The sequence below is a fragment of the Mycteria americana genome, chromosome 6 (assembly GCF_035582795.1).
Source record: "Mycteria americana isolate JAX WOST 10 ecotype Jacksonville Zoo and Gardens chromosome 6, USCA_MyAme_1.0, whole genome shotgun sequence".
Lineage (NCBI taxonomy): Eukaryota > Metazoa > Chordata > Aves > Ciconiiformes > Ciconiidae > Mycteria > Mycteria americana.
Window position 1 is genome coordinate 4,909,579 of NC_134370.1, and position 23,338 is coordinate 4,932,916.

General features: G+C 44.1%; 1 protein-coding gene and 1 long non-coding RNA gene across 8 annotated transcripts in view; both read left to right on the forward strand.

The window, feature by feature from the left end:
- Window positions 1-7,918: 7,918 nt before the first annotated feature.
- LOC142411089 (uncharacterized) lies at window positions 7,919-13,123 on the forward strand. Of its 6 annotated transcripts, none has more exons than XR_012776111.1 (5): window positions 7,919-9,012; window positions 10,244-10,399; window positions 10,480-10,614; window positions 11,505-11,701; window positions 12,956-13,123. It is a non-coding gene; the product is annotated as an uncharacterized LOC142411089 (long non-coding RNA). The 6 variants fall into 6 exon arrangements; XR_012776109.1 differs by having other exon boundaries at window positions 7,919-8,453; window positions 8,623-9,012; window positions 10,244-10,614; XR_012776108.1 differs by having other exon boundaries at window positions 7,919-8,068; window positions 8,281-9,012; window positions 10,244-10,614.
- A 1,540-nt stretch (window positions 13,124-14,663) lies between these two features.
- The window catches only part of CHST15 (carbohydrate sulfotransferase 15), a 48,146-nt gene continuing 39,471 nt past the window's right edge, over window positions 14,664-23,338 (forward strand). For both annotated transcript variants that reach the window (XM_075504384.1, XM_075504385.1), the window contains exon 1: window positions 14,664-14,811. The gene's annotated coding sequence lies outside the window, so the exon portion shown is untranslated. The remainder of the gene's footprint in view (window positions 14,812-23,338) is intronic.

Here is a 23,338-nt window from a genome sequence, read left to right on the forward strand (position 1 = left end):
GCGGGGAGGAAGGCACGTCGCGTGACAAACAGCTAACAGGAGGATAATATCAAGTAGGTGCAGGGAATTATTTGTTGCTTAATGAAGAGCCTCTCGAGGTTGAAAATTTACAGTCCTTTCACAGTTCAATTTTGTCAGAGTACGGAATAAAAATAACCGTTGAGTAGAGCGCAGCGACGTTGCGATGCGCGGAGGAAGTAGCACAGACCTTGCAGACCCACGACACAAAATTATATTGACAAGGGAAGGCAGACTGAGAACACGAGCCAGCAAAGGTCAGCGAGGGCATAGGATGGGGGTGGTAATTAGGCCACTAATTAGATTCTTAAGGGCAGGCTGGGGAAGGAAGAAGGCTTTACAGTAGAAAAAGGAAGAAAAAATTCCCAGCACAGTGTCAGACAGGCATCGCCATTTCCCTTCAGACCAATCTGCCTCATGATTGCTACGACGAGCCAAGTCCTAGCTGAGATGAGAAGAGGTCTGAGCAGCTGGCGGTGAGATACGAGGACCTTGTGCCAGAAATAGGCACATTTTCTTCGCCGCAGAAAAACTGAAGTTCAGAGAAGAACCTGCTGCGAGTCCTTCTCCACCCGCCCCGGGGGAAAGCCCTCGGTCAAACAAGCGGGATCAAAGCTGGATTTTGGTGAACGAGGGGTAGGAACGGAGGTGTTCAAGACAGGAATCATCCCTTGCAAGCCAGAATGCACTGCTGTCTCTCCGCAGCATGCAGGTAAAGGGAGTAAGGTAAATTAAAAAGGCTGAAAATGTTCCCTGGAGAAAACCAGGTCCCCAGTGAGTTCAAGAAGCTGAATTTATGTCATACAAATACTGCAGCTTGATTTTCTGAGGTGGTTGGAGTCCCTGCAGAATCACGCTCTGCACTGACCTGTGCTTGGCTTCATCGTGACCCCCTCCTCCCAGTCAAATTTAAAAATCACACTCATTTCATCTTATTTTTTATTTCCTGGGCCGTGAGATCAATAGTCTAGTCACACACAAATATAATCCGAATCTTCTTTCAGTGCTGTTTTAGTTGTTATCACAAAAAGGGCTCAGACTGAAAAGAACTTTTACAAAAGATTGTTGATTCTGCTGGCATGGATCAAAGCTAAATCTGTAATATGGAGAGAAGAGAGAATTCAAATAGTAAGGAAAAAGTGAAGGCATCCAGGACATAAAATAAATGTGTCACTAGCTGTGGTTCTTTCACCTCTATGTTTTATTGCGTTCGTGTTCTTACTATTTGAAGTAACATCTCCGATATAAATTGAGCACGGTACCCGAAATAGGAGAAAGCTGCTCAGAACCTTAAAAGTGAAGTTAGGATACTCCAGAAAATATTTAGTGGAGCAATGTTTTCAAGGTACATATAAGAACGGTGTTGACAGCGGAGCTGTAACTGATGGAAGTTATGATGTAAAAGGGCCGAGTACCTCCCCTCGGGCTGCCTCTGTCCCTGCGTCTGGGCCCACGTCGTGTCCCATCAAGTGCAGCCTGTGGAGCGTTTGCAGCCCCTTCTCCTCCCAGCTCTACACCCCAACCAGCCTGTGTATGCCAGGAGACCCAACCCTCTCTTCGTCTTCCAGAGCAGAAGTGTGCGTGAGCACGGGCAGTATATTTTTCTGCAAGCACAGGGCAGCACCCGGCAAGGAGGGTGTGAAATGCGGCACCCGATGCCCGTCTCCGGTGGGGACCATCGGCTCTCTGAGCACAGAAGCTCTCAGAACTCCACGCTTTATTTATATGTTTTTGCAAGCCCAGGCACCAAAGTGGCCTTTGTGATCCGAAAGAGCTGGAACGGAGGGTCTCTCTGCTAAAAAGATGAAGTGAAATTTCAGCAGTTTCTGCAGGAGCAGCAGCTATGCGGGGGGTGTCTCAGGCAGGGTGAACAGAGCTGGGGGACAGCAGCAAACCCCAAGAGAGCATGGGAACGGCTCTGGGCAACAGCACACCTCTGGAAAAGAGCAGGCTGGGACATTAGATTTCCTCCTGTGATGAGAGCGTTACAAAAATTACTGGAAATAAAGATTTACAGGTATGTGGGATGAGCAAGTATTCAAGTAAATCCTTGAGCATTGGTCCAATCTATTCACGAATAAAATCATTGAACGGTGCTGGGCCAACCAGACAGGAGGAAAACTGAACCTAATTAACATTACACTCTATGGTAATGGTATTTCATATCTCTGTACACCTTGAAAATAAAGCTCGGAGTCCGGGTACGTACCATCTTGACTGTACAGCCCACGTACATCATGGAAAATCTTACCCCAGAATTGATTATGCTCAACATCCAAAGCTGATGGGGAACAATCTTTTTATGGATGGCCGTCAGAAAGAGCACAATGCCTTCAACTCCACTGAAAAGAGTTCCCTACGGAAAAATTACACTCCAAAAAAGAAAAAGACTTGGCGTGGAACTTCTCTGGTTGTATCTTCCTGAGAATTCACTTACTTTGGTCAGAGATTGCATCCAATTAAATGAAGACCATATATGTCACTAACACTTGTTCTCACACTTTTTTTGGGACTAGCATTGGGACGAAAAAGGGAAGACTTTGAATAAGGGAGAGGACTTCTGGAGCAGCTAATAACCAAACCGCAGTCCTCAGCTACAGTGCACAGCAGCAGCGAGTATAAGAGGTTGTTGGCCCAGAAAGTTTATCAGAGGTCACCTTTTCAGCTCTCCAGCAGCAGAAAGCACTAGGAGCCATTGCTCAGCTGGTGACCAGTTAAAAAAAAAAAAATAGATTGTCATTTTTCACACAGCAACACTTGCCAGACTCAGCTGCAGCCCGGCGGTGAGACTTCTTGTTGCCTAAGGAAGTCTCCAGCCGAGCTGCAGGGAACACAGCGTACGGGCGGAAAGGACGGCTCTTTGTTTTCCTGTGCTTTGGGACCGCTCTACCTTCGTGTAGCTGCTGGCCCTAGAGCCTGGGTAAATAGCTGAGCATAAAGCTAACCACTTTTTCTCCTGAAAAAAAAAAACCCAAAAGCAGGAATAGAACCTTGGTTACAGAAGTGGAAACAGAGGGACGTGCCAGTAGCGAGAGGAAGAGGAGCACCCGCGTTGGCCGGGGCAGTGCTCGGAGGGCTGCGTCCTGCTGCAGCCCCCCGGGAGGAAGCCCTCGCCAGGACAACAGGAAAGGCTTGACAAACACGAAGCCTTTGGGACGAAAGCAAATATTGCAACTTGGGATGGAAATGCTGATGTTTTAATCAGTGGTGCCCCATCAATTATGGATCATTTTTCTTTCCTTGAAGGAAGCGGGAAACGGACAGAAATGGGGAATTTTATCTCGCAACAGACCTCCCACCTTCAATAAACGCGCGGGGAGCACAAAGGTAGTTCACAAAGCCCTGGTGACTGCTGAGTGCCTTCCAAAGTTCACCATTCAATACTTTTATGTTATTTGCAGGTAATAATTGACAGACGCAGTTTAATTAAACAAAAACAGCAAGACAGTTTCTTGCTAAAAGGGCAGACAATAATCATTTTCTAGAAATGGATCCCTCCAGCTCTCACTGAGGATAAGCACTCAGAGCACTTGCAAATTCTGATAAGCGACTTCAAGCCTGCATTGTTATCTTGCTTTTTTTTACACTGTGAAGTTGTTGGGAGGAATAAAAAGAGCCAGAAATCTTTATTATTCTTCCTAAGGGATTCATTGCCTTCTACTTTGCAATGCTTCACCGTATTACCAATTTTCACTGTACATGCTTTTAATAAATACTTATTGTTATAAAGATAATAACACTCTTATCACATTAATGACTTTGCAGTAGTGTAAATGAAAATGAATATTAATAAAGTTAACAGTAACCTTGATACAGTAGAACACCAGTAAGTGGCAAATTTTCTGTGTTTTATACCACAAGAAAGCTTGCTTTTCTGTTTTTTCTCTGCCAGCATTGGAAGGGAAAGTATATGAGAGAGAAACTTAGATATTTGTGAAAAAGGCTCGATGATTATTTCCTATTATAGATCACTGCAGTCTGTTTTATTAAAAATATCCTCTCAGCCCCAATTCTTCCCTGAGGTATTTCTGCTGCCTACCAGCGCTGCAATGAATGAATGAAGACACCATATGGGCACTTGTCTTCCAGCATGTATATAGGCCTTTTGGGGTTCTGCATGGATCCCAGCATATGGGTCAGACTGACATTTCTTTTTTGATCCAGAAGGAAAAAAAAAAAGCAATGGTGCTACAGCAGCCTTTCTAGGCAGTTCTGCATTTTCTCATCCGAACAGCTTTCTTTTTCCATCGGTTTTCCCTATGGTTTGTTCGCCACCTGAGCTTGTAGCAGCCTGAGCTGCAGCCAGGACATGCCAGACCAGCTTCGCTGCTGATTTGACAGGGCTGGCCGTGCTAGCACATGATTTCGTTCCCGCATCATCACATGAAGCAAAGCCAGGGGTCACGTCCCAGGACCAGCCCGCGCCCAGGGAGCTGCGAGCTTCCAGGAAGGCGCAGACGTCCTGTCCGCGGGTGATCTGCAAGTGCACAGTCAGTTCGGGCGGCTGAAGGCACATCAGACCTCCTCCGCGTCTCCAGCCCATCTGTGCATGGCAAGAGCAGTTGGCCTGGCACGGCCCGGAAACACTGGACTGGCCGTGAATGATCCCTACATTTGATCTCCATTACTGCGGGAGACACATCAAAGATTTCCAGAAGTCTCGCTGCTTGGTATGAACCACTGGAAATCCTGGACAAGTGGATAAAATGCTGAAATTGCAGCCCACCAGAGAAGAAAAGTTTGTAGAAGCAAATGCACTGTAGAACTTATTTAATAAATGAGCCAACCACAGAGAAGTTTGCTCCCTCTTCTATTGCATCACTTTGCATTTTTAAAAAAAGAGTCACCTCCAAGTAAATCATCAAATACGGGGATTTTTGCATCCCTGGATATTTCCCAAGCGTTTTTCTTTGCTCATATGTAGGCTGAATTTGAGATTGGGAGCACATGAAACCGAGCACCAAAGTTTTTTGCATGATTTTACTACAGCATGTGCTGTGCTGACTTAAAACTCCTATAGGAGCAATTGATACCAGTAGTCGTATGTTCTACAAAAGGAAGAATAATCTATTCTGAACAAAGAGCTCTCAGACATATGGTACTTTGTTAGTCTAACATGAGAGGTATGCCAATTTGCCAAAAGTGCAGTCAGAGGGAATAAGGATATTGCAAGACTTCGAATACTAAGCATAGAGATTTTAAATTTAAAAACCAAGGGTTTACGTAAGGTTAAGCCTTGAGATTTCTAAGTCTACAGAATCTGATAATTTTAAAGTTATTGCCTTTACTGCGCTGAACCCTGTCGCATCGCTCATTTGCTTTTATAGTTTGTAGACATTTTTACACACTAAGGCATAAATTTAACAGAATAAACAGTAATGTAAAAAAACTACAGATTTGACTGTGGAGTGGCCAAGCATTAGTTCTGATAGTGAATTGTTTCCTGGTTTAGCAAACGGCAGATCTCAAGCCTGACATTGCATTAACGTAACTTTCTTGAGTGCAATCTTTTGGTGGAGGGAAGCGTGTGGTCAAGTTCACAGAGAATCTGCATTAGCTGATGCTGCTACGTTATCCAAACGTTCACTGATAATAACCTCTCGACAAAAAGTAAATAAATATGGGTGTGTAAATCATCTCATCTCAGATATTTGGGGTTGGCTTTCCCGTTTGGGGAAGGTAGCTGGTTTTTACAATGGGGTGGAGCAAACACCTGGAGACAGAAGTTACGAGACATTCGAAATGAAGAACAATTTATTGTACATGATAGCCCAGAATAATGTATTTCTCTATTTCTGACTGGGAGATGTGAAGAGGGTGGTAGATGTAAGTAAGAAAATGTGGCTGTATCACTGTGGGAACCTGTACTAACTCAGTCAATGACCCCTGGAGAGCTCAAGGAACTGTGCAAGAGCTTGACCTCGCTGTTAACGTAGCCTTTTTTTCCACACCGTTATGACAGTGTTACTAGCATGGGGTATAAATGAAATGTAGATGCATTTTACAGGAATATGTAGATTCCAGCATGCACATTCACCTCTGTCCACTGGCACTGCTAATCTGTCTTTCTCCACCGCTGATTTACAACAGTCCTTAAAATGCAGACTAAGACCTCTCAGTAGCGTTTATGTCACTGTCATTTTTTCATTTTGTCTTGCTATTATGCTTTCAAGCAGTTAGAAGCTGGCAGCCACTGTCCTAAGCATAAAAGTGAATCGAATAAATTAATAATGGCCAAAGGGTATCGTGACAACCAGAGGTGTGAAGGAAGGTGGCCAGGTTTCCAAACAGCACCATTAAATATGGCAATATAGTCTTGGCGAGTTAATACAGCATCGATTGCCCACGACTAACATGATAATTTTACCATCCAGAATACTCCAGGGAAATAAATGTTGCTCATCATTGCCAGGAAAGCCGAATCATTAACGAACAGAATGATGATGAAATGCAGAAAGTCTTGGTTCTTGAGCAAAGCACATTAGTTTCTGGGACATGAGGCTCATTTGTAACGTGGATCTAATTCATATAATCAACACAAAGACTAAACACTGAAGAGGAGATTTTCTGAAATAAAGATTGACTTCTGTGCCAGTCCTTCTATGTGAAACACACTCAGAAATGGTATTTTTGTGTCCAGGAGCGGATATTTAGATGCCTAGATATCCATTTGTGTATACCAGTGGGCAGTTTGCCTGTGCAACTAGACGAAAAGCAGTAGAGAGATGGATTTTCCAAATCTGTACACCCCGGTGGTGCTTCTTGGCTCTCACTTTGAGGAGAACTGGCTCCGTGTGCTTCTCTGTCCTCAGTATTTCTGGGTAGAATTCACAAGCCATTGAAGTGCTCCATGGCACCAGTCCGAGCTCTTTGAATAGGGGTGAGACTATCGCTCTGTCTCATCTGCTGGATAGTAATGCCTGACATAAATATTTCACTTTTCACTAGAAGTTCTCAAAGCTCTTTTCAAGCCTAATTAAGGTTCACATCACACTTAAGAATGAGGCAGATATCCTAATGACAGGAAAACTGAGGCCAAGAGAAGCAAAGGGAATTGCTCAATATCACATAGTTGCAGTCCTGAGACTGAAATGCAAAGATCTTGAGTCTCGGTAGTTTGCTCTAACCACTAATGAATAATAATGACTGACCATATTGATAATTAATAGCACTTTCACGGAGCTTAATACATGTAAAGTGCTGTTGAAATACTAATTCATTCTCCCTCACTGATCACTGAGGGTATGCATGGTCTTCATCCTGCAACCCACTCCACTTTGCATATGTGGAAAACCACTGAGTTAATCAGATATTGCTCCACAGCGGAAAGCTGGGCATGGAAATGGTTGCAGGATGAGGTACGAAAGAGGATGCTCGCAGTGTCTGGCTTTCAGCACGTAACTGAAGTGCCTGATGTAGGGGTGCTTGAGCTGAGAACTTGGTCTCCCTAACTGCCAGCAGAGAGAAGCAGGCTCCATTAGAAGCCCATTCAAAGCATCTGAATTAGAAGCTATTTCTCTCTGCTGAGCCTCTGGCGAGCCTAACGTTAGAGGTCTCAAGCTAGACATGTGAATACTCTCCCTTAAGTGCTTATTATCATTCCCATTTTGCAGGTGGGTGAACTGGAAAGGACAGGACTGTGCTAAATTAAGTGAGCTGCCTGCAACGGTTAGGCTCCCTCTTTGCTTCCCCATAAACCCCTGGAAATGTGTATGAGAAAAAGAACGCAAAGCTGAATAAATCTCCAGGGAATATGTTTAGGTTGTAAAAATACAGAGACAGTATCGAAATATCTCAGAGTGCTCTTGGAATATACGGTGAGTCATGAGCACTGTATATTAAATGGTCAACACTTATTCGACAAAAGTAATTTCTCATGCGAGACCACAGGAGTCACAGGAATTGGCTTTGCACCAAACTGCCTGATTCAGCAAGATATTACCAGCGTGCAGAAGCTCTGCTGTTGTGTTTCAGCTTTTAGGTACTGGGAGAGGACGAGGAGAAACTAAGAGATTCCTTACAGATTCAAGTATGGCAGTGTTTTAACTATGTGAGTAGCCACTTATCAGAAAAAAATAAGCGTTAAGAATAGATAATGTATGTATGAAATTCATCCCTCCCGTGTTATTTCTTCAGCTTGTATGATGGGGACTGAATTTTATCTCTCTGTTTTCTGCCATCTCTGGTATTCTTCCTAAAGCCAAAATTCTGTTGCAACTATGGTAGTCATTAAAAATTATAATATAAGGAAGTGTTTATCAGTTCTGTCATTGCAGGTGGACTGGAAGAATGATTGCAAATTGAAACGACTTTGTAACAAAGCCTGAGTTAGCAAAAAAAAAAAAAAGGGCAGAAAAAAGGAATATTCATTTTTTCTGAAATTAGCAGGATGAATAACACTTGGAGAAAACATTTATCATTATGTCAGCAAGGAGGTATGTGATTTATCTTTGTAATAATGGTTTTCATAACTTTGAAGGTAAAGACAGTTGATCTATCTTGAAGTTTTTCATACAACATCTAGCAAGTTAAATGACTTTATTTGTATATCTAAAATGAAGGCTGATCTAGCACAAACGTGCTTGGGAATTCATCTCTTTGCAGCTGCACAGGGTCAGGGCCCATCCTCTGGTCCAGAGGGAAAGCAGCATGGCATGAGCCATCTCTGCACAAGTAAACCCTCTTCTTTTGAAAGCAGGCTGACCTCATGCATTGACCTCATCAGTGACTTCATACCTACGGGAACAGTCGCTGACCATGCTGTTCCCTGAACCAGGTACCGTCTGGGCTAAAATGGAGCGTGCAAAAGCATGGCAGAGTGGGACCTCATAGCTGGGCTCCAGCTTTTGTCCCTCCCTACCCTAATACTGGCCAGGGAGCAACTTCTCATCAGGTGTGAGGGATGCCTGTGTCCCCCGGGATCCCCTCTCGTACGGGTACAGGGTTTGCTCTTCATACGTGAATTTCTATTGCAACAAATGGCAAGTCCGTACGGTAAGCACTCACCCCACAAACTCAACATTAACAAATCAGCTTTGGTACTTGAAATATTTATACATTACGGCTAACAGAGACGGTCATTTTTTTGTCCAGCAATATGAGGTGTTTATCCAGAATGTAAATAATTCTTAAGGAAAGATTCATATGTGCGTGCACGTCCATGCACACGTGTCATATATATATTTGCTTCATGCCACAATCTGCTTTTTTTCAACTCTGAAGCCTCTGCTGAAGGCTGGCGTTTGCAAGGAACTTCAGGTTTAGGCACGAATGAGAAGCAACAGATGGGAAAGAGGAAAGAGTATGCAGGGAAAAGAGCTTATAAAATACAGTTAATCTGTTTTTTCTTGAGGTAGCTAGAATGGTCAAAATTAGTTAAGGGAATAAGGCACACATATAACCCAAGCGCTTGTTAAAACACATCCCTGATCAAATTTTAAAGCTTCATTTTGAATTCAGGAGCTGGAGAAGGAGTAATAAACGACATGGAAGCAAAAACTCTGGGCAGCGGAGTGCACACAAAGTGGCCCAGTGACCTACAATTCCCTGCCAGTGCTCAGAGATGAAATATATTAACATACATAATAGATCTGGAGAGTGACAGTTTAAATATATGACACAGAGGGGAAAAGATTATTCTGTAACAGAAACTAAACACCTCCAAGAGTAACACTCTTCCCTCCTTATTCACAAGAGCAATAGGGAACAACAGGGTTGTTCATATGGGAAAGGAGAAGCCAGGAGCAGAGCTCCCGTTGCCTGCAGTGGCAGTGATGTGTGCCTTTAGTCAGGGACCACACGCAATGGTGACAGAGAACCCGCCTGATCATTTTAGCAGAGATCTGAGAGGTCTTAGAGCATCTTTCCCCATTACCTGATCATTTTAGCAGAGATCTGAGAGGTCTTAGAGCATCTTTCCCCATTACCTGATCATTTTAGCAGAGATCTGAGAGGTCTTAGAGCATCTTTCCCCATTACCTGATCATTTTAGCAGAAATCGGAGAGATCTTAGAGCATCTTTCCCCATTACCTGATCATTTTAGCAGAGATCTGAGAGGTCTTAGAGCATCTTTCCCCATTACCTGATCATTTTAGCAGAGATCTGAGAGGTCTTAGAGCATCTTTCCCCATTTAGTCTCCTTCTTAGCTATCTCAAGCTCTTCCTTAGTCAAAGATCATGATGTGTTACGGATTTCTAAAGACTTTTTTTTTTTTTTAATTAAAGCAAACAATTTAAATAAGAGCCTGAACCAACCCAATGTCAAGCTCCTTGGCTGCTGGCTCACCTAGTTTTACCGTTGCTGCAATGAGCCCTCGGTTGGTGTCCCATATCTGAGAGTTACAGGAAGAGCAGTGTGAAGCCCTCAGGCCATGAGCACGTGTGAGCTATTCCTGGTGCCAGTTTGAACCCGTCTCCATTTGTCTTCGAAATCGTAACTCCTCGTTCATATTCCTTTCGAGAATCACAGAGCTGTGCATGCAGCAGGTTTAAAAGCTTTGCCTGCCCTAGAAGTCACACACGCGTATTTCCAAGAGCGGCGGACTTCAACCAGCTTCAAGCCTTCTCATTGCGTGCGGTGCCACAAAAGCATTATGGTAATTCTGAGCGCTGAACCATTTAAAATCTCTCTTAATTGATTCCCGGCTACTTCATGATTCCAGCATATTGTTAAATCAGTGGTAGATAAAAGTAGCAGGAGGTAACATCTTTTGTATCGCTGCAGGGAGATTACACCTAAAATAAGGCATTAAATTCTGGGTACCTCATTGCCAGAGAGATGCAGACAAATGGGACGAAATTCATAGAAGAGCAATAAAAATGATTAAAGGTCTGAAGAGACTGAGTTATGAGTGAAGATTAAAGGAACTTAATATGTATCGCCTGGCTAAATGATGACTAAGAGGGAAACGATACCCTTCAACAAGTACTTGGAGGGCATAAATATCACAAATAAAAAGGCATTCTTTAGGGTGCTGAAGGGCATACAACTTGGGATAAAAGGATGGCGTTAGGCAAAAGGAAACTGGCTCTCGACGTACATCATTAAAATCTAACAGACCGTTTGTGGGAAACCAAATTCTGACACATTTATCTAATCAAGTTTCAGTATTAATTTTTGCCTATTCTAGGGAAAAACGCGTAGTCTTCAATTAAAGACTGAGCAAGAACTCCCAGAGGCACTCCAGGGATGTGCATGCCAAGAAGAATAATTCCCAATCCAAGTTGGGAAAATGGCAAAAAAGCATTCCGAGTATTTGAAGGTTGATATACCCTTTACTGAGAGCCGAAGGATGTATAAGATAGGAAATTAGTGATCTGTATTTTAGGAATGTGTCTGTTGCCAGGATACCATGGGGAAAATAAAAGTAATAATGCATTTCCTTAAAACATACACATTCCATTAATTCCAGTGAGAATTATACCAATATTTTAATGGGAGAACGGTCCACTAAGAAGAATAAATCTTTCTGCAATTTTCTTATAGCACCAACTTACAGCTCTGAGCCTCAGAGTTGGAAGAAGAGCCGAAATAGTCTCCACGGGTGTCGGGGTGCGTGGCTGCACGTCCCGACCCCAGCCTGTGTGAGAAAGCAACCGTGCATTCAACAGGATTGAATGTCTGCGTGGAACTGGGCTTTGCTGTGCCTCTGCTCAGCAGAGCGGCTCAGCGGCATAGCGGTGGTAAGTCCTAAACCTGCTAAGTACAACATATATATCACCTTGTGGTTTTTCAGACTTACTGCATGTAAACTCCCTGGCTGAATTTAGAGGTCCCCAGCCAGTAAATGATTTGCTTCCAGCTCCAGCTACCCCTTTGCCTTTCTGGGCGAAGGGAGAACCCTGACCTGCTGGCTCAGGCAGCTGTCTCGGGGAACTCGGCACATCCGTTTGCTCCTCACAGCTCATGGCAGAAGGGAGACAGAGACATTTTGGGGAAGTTTTTGCCTTTTCCTGTCACAACCCACATCCGTTTCTGGTGAGATTACAATTTGACGTAAGAGTATCAGTTTATGCTGGTACCCTGCAGCAACATTCCTTGAGAAAAGGTTTGAAAAGCAGCGCCTGGTGATGGGAGGTCATGGGAAAACGGCTCCCCAAAAGCAGCAGGAGTGGGACGCAAAAGTCTCCCGGCTGCTTGCGGGCAATGAACTTCGTCCTCTGTTTTTTGAGTTTGGGAGAGAGGAAGCACAAAGCAGAAACATCTGCACTTCTAACCCCTCTTTGTGAGAATAACCTAAAGATGCTGATGCTGTAATAGGCACGGGGAGGAAGAGCAGTCCATTTCCCCGGATTAGCATCCCATTACGGCGGTGCTCTGAGGACACAATCTGATTTGTTTATCCCAGAGTTAAATCTGGCTATAAAGACACAGTTCTGCTGCTGTCAAACCCAGCCACCGGACCTCTTCGCCAGATTTCTGCCCCAAACCACGGTCAGCAGCAGTAAGGAAGGACTCCCCTGCGTAAAAAAAATCACCTTTAAAATTCACACACTTGCAGTCCTAGTCGCGTGCCTGCTTTTCAACACTACTGAAGGGCTCTCCCGTCTTTTTTACCAGATAAACCTCCTCAGAGCTAAGAAATATGTGCAAACTTGTTTTAAAAGTGAGATGATCCTTTATATATTGCAGAGTAAGCATGGCAACCAGCAGAAATCATAATTACAGAGGTGGAGGTCAGGAGCTTTCCTTTTATGAAAACCAATCTGGTCAGAGAAAGTTTTACTATAATTTCTATATTGAAATCTCTTCATTTCCTCCCCCTTTGAACATCTTGAATCATGAGAATTAAAGTTCAGTCTTAGTTTTTAGATTTTTTAGACTGTTTATTCTGATTGTTCTTCTACTGACCATCATTGTTCATGGTAACACAATTAGTTCCTGGACAGTGATTTATTATGCCATAAAATTTTGTATTTTCCTCCCCATCTCACCAGGTAATGTTGAAGATAGTTTGTAAGTGTCCGTGAGATGGGTAGACACAACCTTTATGGACTGCCTGGAAGTTTGAGCTACCGCTTTTGGATACCACCATCAAGATACTTACTCCAGCTGATGGTTGGTGAGGAATAGCGTGAACAGAGACTTCCCCAGTGAATAAAGATCTTGTTTTCATGACAGTTCTCTGATTTTTTTTTTAATACATAAAAAGGAAGGGAATATAATATGCAGAAATCTGGCTAAGCATAATTGCTATTCAGAGCATCCCAGGAGGCCTAAAAAGGCCTTGGAGGGCAGCATATTTAGCCCAGACCAGAAACACTGAATATGTGTGAATATTTTAAAAACCACAGGTTTCACCTAGTCAGATGCTTTATTCTGTGAGATTTTTTTAGTTAAGACATTAGGTGAGAATCAGATGTGACCTGAACAGAGACACATCCACTGTGCTGTAGGAAACTTGTGCATGTGTGATTTTTCAGCCAGTCTCTTAGTTATTTATATAAGGTCTTACAGGCGTATAATCACCCATTTGAAATCCTTAAACTGTTTGGCTCCCAACCATAGCTGGGTAATTTGGAAGCTTCTGGTTTGTATTTTACTATTAAGTTACATATGGTTTCACTTCAAAACAGATTCCCACAAACTTGTGTAAGTTTTAGATGCTTCTGAAAGTTATAACCAAAGATGGACCCGATCATGAAAGGAAATGCTAAAATCCAGGATTCACTGTTCTTTCGTATTTAGCTCATGCTTCCTCACCTCAACTTCTTAGAAATAACGTTGCTGAATATTAAACATGCGGATTTAAGGCCAACAGTGGGTTCACTTAGCGTTAGGAGGGAAAGAGGAAGGGCTTTCCTCCTCCGGTGTGCGCACACAAACCGTGGCCAGCCGCAGACAGCCATAGCTGCACAACAACTGCTGATACCATCAGCTTTGGTGAGCGTTGCATTAAACCTTCATGTCAAACTGTGTGCGCTACCTCACAGGAGGTATGTGCATATATCACACGGGTGACTTCATAAGCAGAGTAGACATTTACATATACATACACGTATGTATTTATGTATACACGGCAGGATCCTCTTGGTTGAGAATGAACCTTGCACTTACTGAGGAGAAGATGTTGGCTTCTTAGCCAACGTTTGTGCTGTTGCCATTTCAAAATTGGACTATGGCAGCAGTATGCGCTCTGCAAGGTACGCAGCAGGGAAGTCTGACCTGCTCGAGCGACGGGGACGTGGCAGCGTACGAGCACCGAGTCTCCTCGGGTCGGCCTCCGACCGCCCCACCACAATTTGGGATGCCGGTCCCACCGTTCGCTTGGGACAGCTGTAGGGAGTTTCCTGTAGGATCGCTCAGGAGAGGCCCATCTCCTCTCAAAAGCTTTCGAGCGAGCCCAGCCGGCAGCCGGTGCTGCCGACGGCCGCGCTGCCGGGACCGGCGAGCCGCGGGGCCGATGCCCGGCGGGACCCCCGCAGCCCTCCCCCGCCCCGCCCCGCCCCGGCCGGGGGGGCTCGGCGCCCCTTGCCCGCGGAGCCGGCGGCAGCAGGGCGGCTCTGCCCGCTGCCTCCCGGGGGCACCGCCGGGGACCCCCCCGCCCCCGCGGAGCCGGCGGGGCCGAGCCCAGCGGCAGCAGCACGCCGCCTCCCGGGCTGCGCAGCGCGGCCGGGGAGCGGCTCGGGGCTGCTCCCTCCCCCCCGCCTCCCTCCCCCTTCTTCTTCCTCCTCCTCCTCCTCCTCCTCCGCCCCCCCCGCAGGGCAGAGCCGGCGAAGGCGGCGGGCGCGGACGGGAGGACGAGCGGGCGCGGCGCGGGGCAGAGCCGAGCCGAGCCGAGCCGGCGGCGGAGGTAGGTGCGCCGGGCGGGCGGCCGCCGCGGGGATGGGGGGGGGCTCCCCGGGCCGCGGCTCCCCAAGTTTGGAGGCGGCGGGACTTTGCGGGAAGTTGGGCGGCCAGCCGGCACCACCGGGCGGCTCGGCACGGCTCGGCTCGGCTCGGCACGGCTCGGGGTACGGCGGAGCGGAGCCCCGGGGGGGCGGCCCCGGGGGCGCGGTGCTCCCGCCTCGGCAGCCGGCTCTGGAGGTGCGGAGACACCTCCGGCTGCCCCCCGCTTTACTCCCGGGTGGACCCTGGCGGTGCCTCCCCGGCAAACGGGGGGCCGGGAGCGTTCCCTCCGCGGGCGGGTCCCGGGGGCGCGGGCTGGGGCACCTCGGGGCGTCCCCCGGTGCAGCGTCCCCCGGTGCAGCATCCCCCGGCGCTCCGCGGCAGGGTGAGCGGAGAGGGGGGACGCTTCTCTGAAAACGTGCCCCTGAACGGGTTAGTGCTCCGGGGAGGACGGAACGATGACAAAGATAATGCCATTTGCTGTCATCTCGCCGGGCTGCCGGCGTTGGGCAGGTCCCTGCTGCCTGCCGGGGAACCGCGCAGGGGCTCGTTGCGCCGGTTTTACGGGGGTTTGGGAGAGAAGGCGCTTGGAAAGCGGCTTTCTCCCAAAGATTTAATTCCGGCAGCGCATCCTACCTAGAACTAAGCCGTGGATGGATGTTACCATTCACTGATGCGTATTTTTAGGTGAAGAGGGGTATTTCTTAAATGCAAGCTGTTGGCTGTTAAAAATAGCTTCGTAGCATGCTTTCGCTGAGAATGCAGTCAAGGTTCAGTGACGGGTTATTATGGTTAGAGTCTGTTAAGCAACAATTCACCAGCTGAACTTTGGTGGTGTTGTATATGGTGGTTTTTTTTTTTTTTTTCTGTGCTGCTTCATTGTAATACTACAGCCGTACTCTGCAGTGAATTGACTTTCTTAGATTTGTAGGTTAATAGGATAGATGATGGTATTTCTAGGATGGCACATCTAAACGCCTACCAAACTTTCAGATATGGAAATGTATATGGTTTTTTTTTTTTAATTATATGGTTCTATGGCCTAAAGTTCTCTTCGTATTGATTTGCTTGCATATGCATAAGAATGGTTTCGCTTCTTGAATTGTTAGCCAGACAAAAAATCATTATCATCTCCCGTAGAACAAACACATGCCTTTTGTAGTCTGTGACTGAAGAAAGCAGAGGAGTCAGCTGAGCAGATTACAGATTAAAACTCGAAGTTTGCTGGAACTGTTCATGAAGAGGAAATATTTTTAAGGTTCAACTGAAAATCATATGCGCTCATTTGTGCAAACAAGCACCTAATTGAACAGCGCTGCACTTGATGCTGACTGGGGACTACTTGATCTCTGGCAAAAAGGGAAATTTCCGTCAATAAGAGGTCACAACATATATATGAACTATACATATGTACTTGTATCTATGCTATTTATATACATTGACATATGTATTTTATATACAGGCAGACACACACACACACACATATATATATATATATACACACACACTTAGAAACAGCAAATACTAATAAAATAGTTGTCTTGAAGCTTTTTTTTTTTGTCAGTGATTAAAATGTTGTCACACGTCTCTTGCCCTGAGAGCTTCTCTGCTGCTGCTGGTGCCATTTCACTCTTGGGCATTGAGTCAAAGGATTCATCTGGCTCTTCACATGCCAAAAGAAAGAAAATCACTTTGAATGCAGAAAAGAGGAAAGTGCTTGTATGAAGACTTAGTAGTGAAACTACCTTCTTTTTTTTTGTTTTTTTTTAAAATGGCACTGAGATCCTGTGTCTGTAAGTGCAGTCACCATGCAGTTCTGAAATCAATAACAGAATAGTTTTATGGTTCGGCTTTTGTAATAGGAGGAGTAATCTCAAGTTGAGAGTGTTTTATTTGGCGGTTTGTAACAGGAACATGGTGAAACGGTGGAGATTTACATGACAAAACACTTAATTTCCACTAATGCAATGGAAGACAGTAATGGATTTTATCTTCTCTGCTAAACTAAAAGTAGATATCTGGAAACTGTATAAATGAGAAGGTTGAAGCAGACTCTCGTGTTTGGATTATTTCATGTGGTTGAAGTGGAAGGCTGAAGTTATGTAATCCACTAGCAGCATTAGCAAGGATGGGATTATGTAGGCATAATCATAGAGATGCAAATAGGATACTGCTTATATTTTAACATTATTTTAAGCAACCTGCGGCAGGAGCTCCCTGAGAACCAGGAGTTTCAGTGGGCAAAGATTATGTTTGCAGCCCAGGTGTTTTCAGTGTTATCACACAAGTTTTTAAAGATAGACTGTGTCCCAATACTGAAGTATCTCTCAAAGTATTTATTTATATTTAAGATCAAGTTGTTAGGTGAATGACACCAAACTCTGCCAAAGTTCATGAGGTTTTGCTAACCATGATACTACAATCCCTCCATGCCCCAATAAGAATTTCTCATGAAATTCCTCGGCTGACGAGGAAGGGAATCCTTCTTATTATTAACTACTTTTCCTATGCTGACTGCTTCCTCATATGTTCATAGGAGCAAAATTTCAAGAAGCTGTAACTCAGCGTTGTGTTACCGTTACGCTCTGTGTTTTTAACGTTGTTCCGATACACTTTCTCTAGAGATAAGCTAGCAGCAGCAGCCTGATCTCGCCTAAATGATGTATTGATTTAGCAAGTTAGAACATCCAACTGTGTTTCTCTTTCGGTACAGATACATCACTCGGGCGAAGCAAGCCATGACTTAAAGAGGTGCCAGTATGCTCCCTCTCCCTCCCAAGTCTTAATTACCCTTACAGTTACTGTATCCTTAAAGGCTGTGTATCCCCCAGTCAGAAACTCCAAGGAAAGGTGCTATTAAATCATTCAGTGCTACCCTGGGTACTCAGGTGATGTGACTCACCCATTTTCAACATCCTATAGAGTTTGCAGGAGCTGTACCCTGGTTTGAACTGGGCTCCTTAATTGCTGTCTTCAGGCTTCAGTTCCTCCCTTAACCCACCTATTTTCCTCCGTACCTTGCACAGTGAGGGATAACTCTGAATTCCCACCATACTCCTTGGCTGGAGTTATATTGCTCAGCTGGAGAATCTGAAGTGCTGTGGAAAAACAAGGTAGATTTCCAGTGGGAAAAAAAGAGGTTTTCTTATTGCTTTCCCCCACAAATTAGTATTTCTTATTTATTAATGTTTTTTAGTGAAGTGCAGTGTTTTTCTTACTGACGAAGTGTGGTGCCAGATTCGGAGTCTAAATACAGCTATTCACGCGAGGGGAAGGGATCTGTAAGCTTCTACAAGTTTTTATCTCAAAGCAGCCTGAATTACACTGATCTCTGCATTTATACTGCAGTTTCACTAAAATTCACTAATTACATACAGCATTGTTGACCCATTCCCTTAAAAATACGTAGGACTATCCGTGTGTCTAACAGAAAGCATGTTGTACAGTCACACTGGCTGTTTGTCCCTACGACCTTTTCATTTGTGTTTCCCGGGCTGAAAGACATGATTACAATTCTGTCCCGGTTACTCGATTTGGTTTTTACGTGCGAGGGAGACAGGAAAGCTACCGAGGAGCTGGAGTGCGGCAGGCGCGTTGCAATGGGAGCACTGTAATCCTTTGATTACACAGCTGTGCCTGACATGCCACTAAACAGCACTTTAGGGGCAAGCAGTTAATGTAGCTTTGCCATGGAACATTTATTAATTTATGTTACACCTGGTTTCCAGCAGCTGTTGAACGTGGCTTGTAAGCACTAGTTTTAAGCAGCGTGGCATCCTCTGGAAGAAGAGAGAACCAGGGGATGCGCCTGATACCTAAAGAGAAGAAACAGAAAGAAAAATGATGTCCGGTTGGGTACCAGTGGCTGATGGCAATGACAAGGCAGCTGCGGCGGCGGTGAGAGACCAGACGTGACGATGCATGTGAATAGGAGGGAGTGGTCCATGGGTCCATGGCAGGCTCTGTCCCAGTGCTCTACCTCTGTCCCCCGTGGCAGCACGCTAGAGGTCATGGACTCGCCGACCCCAACCCATTGCCCTGCCTCTTCCCATTCCCAGATCCAGCTGCTTAAAATTCCCACAATAGCTTGACCTGGCTGAAATGCATGATTTCCAAATCTCTGAAGTGGCAAGCCTGCTGGTTTCCGTATGAACTTGCCAGAAATGAAGTAGTACGCATCAGCTAACCCAGCTCCAGAAACATTTTTGGAGCTCCTGGTGCAGCAAGGCTTCCTCCCTTGGTTTGCAGAAAGCTGAAGTCCCTGTGGCATTAGGGATGGTGAAGGGCACTTGGCTGCCGAGGTGCCTGCCTTCTGTGTAAGGGCTTTCCTTTGAAATGAACACCGTCATGGGAAAAAATGTGGTGATGGAGAGGTAGGGAAGTGACACAAGCCTTTATTCTTTTATATACCAAGCACTACTGAATACACGCTTTTTATTCTAAAACTTAATGTGCCGTCATGTGGACTCATCAAATATGCACACCATTTTATAAGTAAGTGTGGTTTTTTAGGCCAACTCTGTATCTAAGGTAGGTCGTTCCTCACTGTACAAGGTGCAGATCTGTACCTAAATAGCAAAATACTAAAACTGACATTTTTCATTTGCTTCACGCCTTCCAGTAGGGAAAAATATGTTTCACAAGGAGATATTTTTCCTGTAAAAAAACCTTGATATTCAGTGTGGGTGAATGTACCCTGCTATCTTACCATAAAATTAGAAAACCTGATGAGATTGAAAAAGACTTTTGTATTATTATTTTTTTGCACATATTGGTGCATGGCTCAAATCTGCCAAGTTTAAGTTAGACCTGGTAACTTCTCAGGATTGCGTGGAATATAGGGAAGGGCATTTCTTTCAAATAATGGCAGTCGTCGTGTTACAGGTGAGTTTTAACTGGCAAGAACTGTGAGCTCAAACAAGAAGAGTGAAGGTAAAATGTAAGGTTCAAAGATGTACAGAGAAAAGAAGATAAGACTGCTTTGAAAAAATGCAGATTCCTGTAAGATACATAGGAAAAATAATAAAGATTTGTCTGCGACGTGTACTTAGGGGACGGAAGAAGCCTGGTGGATGGTGGTGTCGAAAGAGTGCTGTGAAAGTGGGCGGCATGTTAGATGTGAGTTTGCAATATTGGATGATTTCAGATGATTGAAGATGATAGTGTCCTTACATGCTCTACGTGCCCAGTTAAAGTTCAGGTCTTGGAGCAGTATGGGGGGAAAAAAGCACTTAATTAAAGATCTGGCACCAAATTAGTAGTGAGGTACCAACAGATAAGAGAGACCTCAGGAAAAAAGTAATAGAAATCAGGATTCTGGAAGGTTTTGCACATGATTTGAAGAAAATGTAAGAGCCCAGTGTTAATCTTGCTGTGCCTAAGCTAGGATATAATGGCCCATAAGTGCCAGAATTTATTAATTCGAAGAAGAAGGACTCTGTTTGACTGGTGCAGCCAGGAGGTTTGACTGTGTAAAGCTAGAAATGGGAGGAAATGGAGAAGGACAGTTTAATAGATTATTAGGAGTCTATATCACGTAATGAGATGGGTTTGCCTGCAGGGCCAGCTCTTCACAGGGGAGCTTCATATCCTGAAAATTCTTTAACAGGTCTTAAAAACAACACTTTTTTGCAAGTCCATCAAAGGCCTTACCTAACATTCCTTTCCAGCCTCTTCGATTTTGGCTACGTGTTAGTTGAGAAATTTGTCTTCCGACTGAGCTATGTAGATATTAAATAGATAATGTTAAATAGATATTGTTAATGTTAAACAAGTTAAATGGATAATGAATCTGAAATTTCTAGGATTTTCAAGGAACACTCTGAAAGCTCACCTTTTCACAGATCTATTTCACCATGTTTAGGCTAGCGGTCGTGTTCCTCTTCTGTCTTCGATCACCGGTTAGCGCATTTGTAGGGCTGCTGCTGTACGGTTCATCCTTCAGGCTTGATTGCTGGAGCCCGAGGAAATTTCCTGGAAGGGATTTTGGATGCTGCTTTGTTGAACTGGAAGAGGAGCAGGTTGGCTGTGTACGCCAGGCGTTGAGCCCACGCGGGGCTGATGCCAGTTCGGCTCCCCAAAGGAATATGGGTTCACAGTGTGAGGTTGTGCTTCAGGACCAGGGACTCTTTGCTTGTTTTGTGGCTCCCTGGAGCTCTAGCCTGGGACAACACTGTGATACCTGGGTGGTAACTGCATCTGTTGCAAGTGCAGAGGTCAGATAAAACGACTGGGTAAAAACACTGCTGTGCGTTAAAGGCTACCAATAGAAATTACAACAGGAGATACAGTGGTGGTCTCTTCATTTAAAAAGACAAAAACATCTTCTTGAGCGCTTCAGCATTGCGTATTACAGCTTTACGCCCCGAGCAACTCATCGGAGCCGTTCATAAAGTAAATAATTTAGATGAAAAATTTCATAAATTGTAGAGCTATGAAAACAGTATCTCAGGTTGAGGATTAACTTGCCTAAGGAACAGATGAGGATAAATCAGAATGAAACCACTATTGCTCTTGACATTTAGTATTAGAATTACTTTGCAAAGCTATTTATACCAGCTTTAAAATAGTTTCAACAAGAAATGAGATGTGAGAGGTGAACAGAAGGGAACAGTGGAACCTAAGCTCATCCCTCTTGTTACAGGAAAGAGGAAAAATTCATTTGTCTAACATCAGGCTATTTTAAATACTGAAGTGTTTAACTCTTCAGAGGAGATTTTTGAACATTGCTAAGGAGATCAGCAAAATTAAAAATACACGCCATAGTAAAATGGAATATATATTGGTATCCATGGAAATCCCATGTGGATTTCTCTTGCATTGGGGTAGATCAAGAGTAATTCAGCTCTTGGTTTTCACTGGTGTAAGGGGGACCAGAATCTGGCTGCTCCAAATTGCAGGCACTGAAAATGTTTGCCAGTTGTTTTGGAGAAGTTGAGAGTCCTCTGCTCGACGAAATGTGTGAATGTAGCGGTAAGGCTGGTAAACCAAAGCAGTGGTCTGCTGTAACACTCTGGTACTTGACAGTGAGTAGCTTTTCGCTTAAGTCCCCACTACTTAAAAAAAAAAAAACCACAAACACAACCAGATTTCAGTAACTCTTTGGGTAAAATATCCTTCTTAGATGGCTTCAAATCACCTGCTGCTTATTTCAGCATACAGCTTTAAAAATTGAGTATTCTTGTTTGATATCAGAGTTACAATGTTGCAATAACTCATTTTGGTGTAATACAGGGGAATGCATAAAAAGCTTCCGCTGAGTTTTGATAGCTTTTTCTTTTAATGGTACCCATTAAGTGGGTGTAGTAATCTATCCAGTTTTCCAGGTTTTTTATCTTGCTGTCCTAGTACATTGGATAATAAATGAAAAAAAAAAAAAGCACTAAAAATGTACTGTGAAAATACAGGTAAGCATGTAAATAACAACAGTGATTTTTGTTGGACTCTTACAGTTCCGAGATTCTAAGGCTTTTCAGTATTAGAAAATGAACTGAAACTTTATGACAACGTATATTTGTGCATTGAAAATACTTGCCTGTTACTGAAACAAGAGTATCCCAACCATAATCACTAAAAATTTTACACTGCAGTATTTTAATAACCTTCTCTGTGTATTTTTAAAAATAACAAATAATTCTGAAATAGCAAATATCGTTAAGTTGCAGTTAACAAAAAACCGGAGGGTTTCAAATGCGGTAATGTAAATGCTGTGCTCATTCCACACAGTAATTCTCAGGATGAACCTCTGGCTTCATTAAAGTCAACGCAATGCCTTCCTGCTGACTTCAGCATGCCAGGATTTAAAACAATACATTGAAATGGGATCTTAAAAAGTTTTCTTCTTGATGAGTGGCTGGAGCTAAAGTCATTCAGCTGTACTTTTCTGTGCATACGTTCTTGAGTTCAGCCAAGAAGTCTTAAGGTGAAGATAATGTCTGGTGGGGATGAGGGTATGTGAAAAGGAAATAATATTTCTCTTTGAAATAATGTATCAGTATTTGTGTTATCCCACAGGTCCCCTTTTACTGAGATACTGCAGACGTGTGCCCATTTCAGTGCTCAGGGAAGCTGACGATGCGGGTGGACATTCCTGTTACGGATATTTAGGTCTTAAAAGTGATGGAAAGTCCCAAAGTCTAACTCTTTATTTAAAGTATTGCATTACTGCATTGTGTGGGTAGGAGTTTGGGCAGTCTTTTGCATCGTGCAGCATTCAGGCATGGTTTTAGGGACATTTTTAGCTTTGTCCTTTTGGCATCAAGGATTTTTATGTAGCAATTGAATAGGAGGAAGGAATTAATTTGATTTAGCGATGTCAAACTGAAAATGAAGTTCCTCCTAGCACATCCTTCGAAGAACCCTCAATGGCTCTGAATTTAGCTTGTCATCCGCTTTATTTTTGCAGCGATATTTTTGAACTTCCTCTGCTGATAAATATTTGAGTCTGTTTATATTTCATCTGATTTCTGTTAGATAGCGCTTACAGATTTTTT